A 6,657-nucleotide genomic window follows, 5' to 3' on the forward strand; every position below is an offset into this window, starting at 1 on the left:
ATTATTTTATTTAACTTTATTTATTTATTTTCATTTGACCAGAAAGGGACAGAGTGAAAGAGAAAGAGAGAGAGAGAAGGAAAGTGAGAAAGCAAGCTGCCAGGTCTGAGACTTGAACCGTGAGTTGACCATATGGTAGTCAGGCGCCCTTAACCACCATGCCAGCTGCTGGCCCCATCAATAATTCTTTTTAAAAAAAGAAACAAAAGGGGAGGGTAGCCCCATGGCTTAGTGGGAACCGGATCTTGGGATGAAGAAATGGAGAAGGGATTGCAGCATGACCTCACGCCAGCAGGGAGGAGGTGCTTTCTTCCTCACCCTTTCTGTCTCTGTCTCTGGTGAGTGCATGCATCCTCTGGCAACTTTTTTTTAAATTTAAAGGAGCAGTATCAAGATAATCAAAAAGAAGAATGGATGGCCCAACTGGCTATAGAGTCTCTCTCTCTCTCTCTCTCTCTCTCTCTCTCTCTCTGTCTCTCTCCTTCCCTCCCTCCCTCCCTCCCTCTCTCCCTCTCCCTCTCCCCCCCCTTTCATGCACACACATGCACTCTCTCATGAATAAGGAAAAAATAAATAAGAAGGGACAGAGAAGATCCAGATAAAAGTGGGAGGAAGTGACCTCAGAAAGAGGCCACCACATTATTACCCACCACATGAAAGCCGCAAGGGAGGATACCCTTGAAGTTAGAAACGCTGCCCTGAAATCTCCTGCTACAAGTTTAGGAAAACTAATTTCACATGAAAACAAGCAACAGAAGAGTCTCGAGGCCAAATTCCACACCAAGTTAACTTTGGCAAAAGGAGAATATGGAGCAAAACAGCATCCCTGCAAGCAATAAATGCGGGCAAACCAGACATTTCTCAGAATAGATCAAAACGTTAACCTTCTATTTTAAAATTACCTGAAGGGAATTTTTAAATCATGTAAGATGTGAAAGAACAGCACAAATCTGAATTCAAAAATCTTACAAAGTCCCTTACGGGACTCAAGACAGAACAAAAAATATGAGAAAAAAATGTGTTTTAGAGACAAAGGCTAAACTAGGAAAAATACAAGAGTAAATTAATCCAAGCTTAAAACAATGCCTTAGGAGAAAAAAAGTAAAAAGAATGAAATGCTTTACTTATTTACTTCAGTTTTGCTGTAGGGCACATGTGTTCACTGGAGAGAGAGACATGAAGAGAGAGAGAGAGAGAGAAATCACCCCCCATAGGGAAAGGTCATACCACAATCCCTTCTCCTCCATTCTCCCCTCAGGATTGGGGCACACACACATATGCACCCAGCATGTTTTTTAAGCTACCAGGCCTGGAACTCATACAACAAAGTCAGCCATGTGGGATCCAGCTGCCTTAACACCATGCCACTGGCTGGCCCAATGAAAAAATGTTTTAAATTCAACAAGAAATGAAAAAGATTTTCTAAAATATTCTAGAGAAAGTGACAAGTGTTGAAATTAGGCAAAGAAGTCCTAACATACAAATGATGAGTCTCTGAAGAAGAAAACCAAAGCAAGGAAGTACAGTAACTGTAATATAGAAAATGAGAACGCATATACTAAAAAAAAGTAACTGTTCTCAATAATTATGTGGGTGATGGCATTATGGATGTAATTTTAGGACTGTTGGACATGCAATATGAAATAAAGCAAAGTCATTATGGGATGTTCTGATTCTATCATTCCTGGTATCTTTGAGACTCCAATGGTCAGTATGAAAGAGAGGAGAGGAGTAGCATGAAAGAGATTAAGGCAATAGGTAATTATTTAAAAAGAGACTAGGTAAAAATCTTAAATGTGACCTTGAGTTATCAGGATACACTCAGAGCACCATCCTCCTGGTGTCTGGCTGATAAGAGTCTGTGTGTGTGTGTGTGTGTGTGTGTGAAAATGTATTTCCTAATGATCCGACCAATAGCAATGGACAACCCTAACACCCAGATAGTGGTAAACACCACTTCCCATTTAAATATGAAAATAAAAAGCCTTCTTGAAGAAAACACTGATCCCAGATGGGGGGCAGATGAGGACTGCAGGTGGACCTGGTACAAACCCCACAAAAAACAAGGCAGGGACTTAGGAACTAACCCAACAGGGTTGTCCTGTCCAAGAAAGGCTCGATTTGAATTTCAAAAAGATCAATTCTGGTCAGTGATGGTAACCTGCCAAATACGGTTAAGTTCTAGAGCGCATAATGATATTGACACGAAACTTATTGGTCTCCTTTGGAGGATGATAAAGAACCAATTCAATCTCTTGAAAACTGGTAAATAAAAGGAAAGAATCAAACATCCGACTTGGTTACGTGATCTATGCCACGAAGTAACAAAGGATGAATGAGGGAGATGCAGAGAATAAAATAAACAGTGGTTACTAGAGGTGGGGGAAAGGTAGAAGGGAGAGGAAGATAGGGAAATGTTGGTTAACAGATTATAAAAGTACAGTTAGATAAGAGGAATAAACTTCAGTGTCCTGTAGCACAGTAGGGCAGCTATAGTGAATAATAACTTACTGTGTATTTCAAAATAGCTCAAAGAAATTATTTTGAATGCTTTAAAAGCAAAGTAATAATAACTGTGTATGATGATAAATATACTTTGATTATTATACATTCATTGTATTCACATACTGAAAAAAATCACAAGGTATTCCATAAAGTAATTATACTATGTGTCAATAATAAGTAATACACAGTTTTTTAAATGAGGGAAAGTGTCTCTTTCTAAAAGTACTCCAATTAATATTATAAATGAAAAAGAAGGGCTAGGAATGGACTACCACCACTTTGTAACCCCTGATGAATTAATGGACTAACCAATAATGAGTGCTATGGTTTGGATAATGGGCTGTCCCCTAAAGGTTCATGTGTTGAAATTTGACTCCCAGTGTAATGGCGATGGGAGGTGATGAGATCTGTAAGAGATGAGGCCTACTGGGCAATGATTGGATCATAGAGTCACCACTCTCGTGAATGGATCGATGCTGTCTCTCAAGTCTCAGTGAGTTCCAGCTCTCCTGAGAAGGGGTAATTTCTCATGAGAGTGAATTGTTATGCAAGGAACATGCCCCTGGGTCTCTCTCTGCATTGCCCACCATCCTCTCTGCTTCTGTCAGTCATGTTGTGACTTAGTTGTCCTGGTGCCAGCCCTATGCCTTTAGACTTTCTGGTCATCAGAATCATGAGTCAAATAAACCTCTTTCTTTAGTAGTCACCCAATCTCAGTATTTCTGTCAGCAACCCAATAGCAGATTAAGAAGATGAGCATCAATAGCTGCAAGCACTGAAAAAGGGATCACCTAGCATTGTGTGCCTCCAGATGAAAGAACACAACCCACCAAGAATGTAGCCTAAGGGATTGAACCTAAGTCTGATCAAGGCCGTGGATCCAGCTGCCAATTTGCAAGAGGCACAGAGACTAGAGGACAATGTTAAACTACAGAATGAGGGTACCATCAGCAGGCTATGGGAAACTCTACAGGCTGCAGATAGCTGGTGAGAAAAAGAAAGGGTACAGAGGACCTATAGCGCCAAAGAGACTTTCAAGAGAAGCCCTATTGTGGCACAGCAGTAACACAAATGGTTTGCAAGGCGAACTCACATGGGAAGGTGCTGGGTTCTCATCCAGAGGCCTCCCTGAACACACATGCACAGGCCCATAATCTGGGGCAGGGCTAAAGCTGGAGGTAGAACGCAGCATAAAAGCCCTGTTGGGGGTGTCTGTCTCTGTTGTTCATTCATGGAAAAAAAAAAAATAAGACTTTAAAAAAAAATAGACTTTAAAGAGATGTCTTTTGAGCCAGCCAGGTGGCATGGTGGTTAAGACAACTGGATCCCGTATTGCCTGACTCTGGTTCAAGTCCCAGACCTGGCTGCTTGAAAAACATTCCAGGTGTGTGTACATATGTGCCCAAAATTCTGATGGAGAAGGGACTGCAGCATGGTAATACCCCCTGAGGGGTTGCTTTCTTACTTTCTCTCTTTCCCTCTCTGTCTCTCTCCAGCAAACTGAAGGGGGAAAAGGAGCATTGCGAGAAAGCATTTAATAACTGTGAAAGGTGTTGGGATGAGCTAAGATTGTGAAGGGGGCACCTGGAGGAAATTGAAGTGTTGAGGAGCTGGTTACAAATTACCATTTCTCTTTTCTTTTTTCTTCTTTGTTTTTAGAGAGATTTTTGCTATAGGGCACATGAGATTGCTGGAGAGACAGAAAGCAAGAAATCACCCCCCAGGGATTTCTTCTCCAGTCTCCCCTCAGGATTTGGGGCATGAACACACATGTACCCAGCATGAATTTTGTTTTTTGTTTTTTTGTTTTTCCTTTGGAGAAGTTTTTGCTATAGGGCGCATGAGCTTGCCAGAAAGACAGAGAGAGATAGAAAGCGAGAAATCACCCCCCAGGGTGGGGGGGATGGCCATGCCACAATCCCTTCTCCATTCTCCTCTTGAGATCTTGGGCAAGCATGCACATGCGCCTGTTGTGAGTTTAAGCCACTGGATCTGGGACTCAGACCATGGTCAACTACATGGTAATCCAGCGATATAGCCATCATGCCAACTGCTGGTCCCCCAGCATGAGTTTTAAGCCTCTGAAGTCTGGGACTCGAACTTCAGTCAGCCATGTGGTAGTCCAGCAATGTAACCATTATGCCATCTGCTAGTCACACAAAGTACCATTTCCTGAAACCAGCAGGTGGGATGGAAGCTGAGGCACTGGATTCCCACATGGCTGACCATGATTTGAGTCCTAGGACCCAGCAGGTTAAAAATCACACCCAGTCTGTATGTGCATACATACCCAAAATCCTGAGAGGAAAATGGAGGAAAAGGGATTGAGGTGTGGCCATCTCCTGGGGAGTGATTTCTCACTTTCCCTCTCTCTGTCTCTCTCCAGAGAATACACATGCCCTATGGCAAAAGAAAAAAAAAAGTAAATAAATAAATAAATAAAATAAAAACCATCAAGCTCTTTAACTCAGGTAATGGTTATAAAAATATTTGTCTTATGATAACTCATCAAACCATACATTTGTTATATGTGATCTTCCTTATGTTTATTTTTACAATACATTTTTTTTCCTTTTCAAGAGGTTTTTGCCTTAGAGTGTGTGCACTCCCTGGAGAGAGACAAAATCAATGAAAAGGAAAGTGAAAAATCACTCCCCAGGGAGGCAAGGCCATGCTGCAATCCCTTCTCCTCTATTCTCCTCATGGAATTTTGGGCATGCACACACATGCACCTGGCATGATTGTCAAACTATCAGGTCCAGGACTCAAACTGTAGTTGGCCATGTGGGAATCCAGCAAGGCAACCGCTATACCATCAGCTGGCCCCTAAGAAAGATTTTTTTTTATTTGGAAAAAAAAAAAAAAGAAGAAGAAGAAGACTGAAATGACTAACCCTAGTAGGTCTCACTGTTCTCTTTTGACGGATGACAAAGGGAAAACAGTTTACTCAAGGCCACACAGCTGCTTCACTGCTCAGCTGGGTTTGAAACCCAAGTGAAGTGCATCTGTTCATTCAACAGTTGCTCACACCTGCTAAGTTAATTGCTAGGGAAACGGCTGAGTTCAAACAGCCTAACTTAGTGCAGCCAAGGTGGTGCAGAGGTGGAGCAACCACTTTGCAATGATGGAAGCCGTATGGAAGATTGGGGTTTGATTCCCAGGTTGACTTTACTAGCTGGGGGTGTATGCGTGTGCCTATGATGCTGGCTTGGAAGGGTAGGGGGAAGGGATGATGGCATAAGACCCTGTCGAAGGTACCTCTCTCCCTATCTCTCTCTTTCTTCAAAAAAGAAGAAAAAAGACTGTCTATCCACCACCTGTCCTGCCTTGGGGTGGGAGAATGAAAGGGATACTTGCCAAGCTTGGCACCCAGCTGAGCAGAGCCACAGCATACCCAGGACCATGCCCCGTAGGGGCCCTGTGACGCTCTCAGAGGCTGTAACTAAGTGTGCACTCTCTCACCCCAGATTCTAGAGATGAAGATGTATTTGTATTCACCAGACCATCTGATGATGTTTCACTTCTGTTTCTCAACACCTCCTTGACTATTCTGTCCCCTAGAGGAGAGAGAAGGTCTGGGAAAATCTTTGCCTGAAACTAAGAAGCACAATCTATCCTCCAAAAGTTGAAAAAATTGGGCTACGAAGTTTTGCCTCATCTGCCATATTCATGTGACCTCTTGCCAAGCAACTACCATTCTTCAAGTATCTCGGCAACTTTTAGAGGGAAAACACTTCCACAACCTGCTAGATGCCAAAGGTGCTTTTCCTAAAGCTCATCAAATCTGGAAGCATGGGTGTTTACGCTACAAGAATAAACAAACTTATTTCTCATCATTGACAAAATATGTTGATTTTAATGGTTCCTAATTTGATTAATAAAGATATGTTCAAGCCTAGTTATAATGATTTAAAATTCATAGTCCAAAACCACAATTGCTTTTCCACCAATCTAATAGTTTCCTGTTGCCACTGTAAAACTTAACCACTTAACCAATGCACAGTATCCTGCAGTTCTGCAAGTCAGAACTGGGTTGAAATCAAGGTGTTATCAGAGCTGCATTCTTCCTGGAGGCTCTAGGGTAGAATCTGTCCCCCGACTCTTCCAGCTTCTAAAGGCCACCCATATTCCATGGCTCTGACACTTAGCCAT

At 42.2% G+C, this 6,657-nt stretch overlaps 1 long non-coding RNA gene across 1 annotated transcript in view; it reads left to right on the plus strand.

Moving 5' to 3' along the window:
- Positions 1 to 6,394, plus strand: part of LOC106734434 (uncharacterized) — a 9,077-nt gene extending 2,683 nt beyond the window's left edge. The window contains exon 3 of the long non-coding RNA XR_001370056.1: positions 5,973 to 6,394. This is a non-coding gene — a long non-coding RNA (uncharacterized LOC106734434). The remainder of the gene's footprint in view (positions 1 to 5,972) is intronic.
- Positions 6,395 to 6,657: the final 263 nt, after the last annotated feature.

Source organism: Tupaia chinensis, unplaced genomic scaffold (genome assembly GCF_000334495.1).
Source record: "Tupaia chinensis unplaced genomic scaffold, TupChi_1.0 Scaffold000115_1, whole genome shotgun sequence".
Taxonomy (NCBI): domain Eukaryota; kingdom Metazoa; phylum Chordata; class Mammalia; order Scandentia; family Tupaiidae; genus Tupaia; species Tupaia belangeri.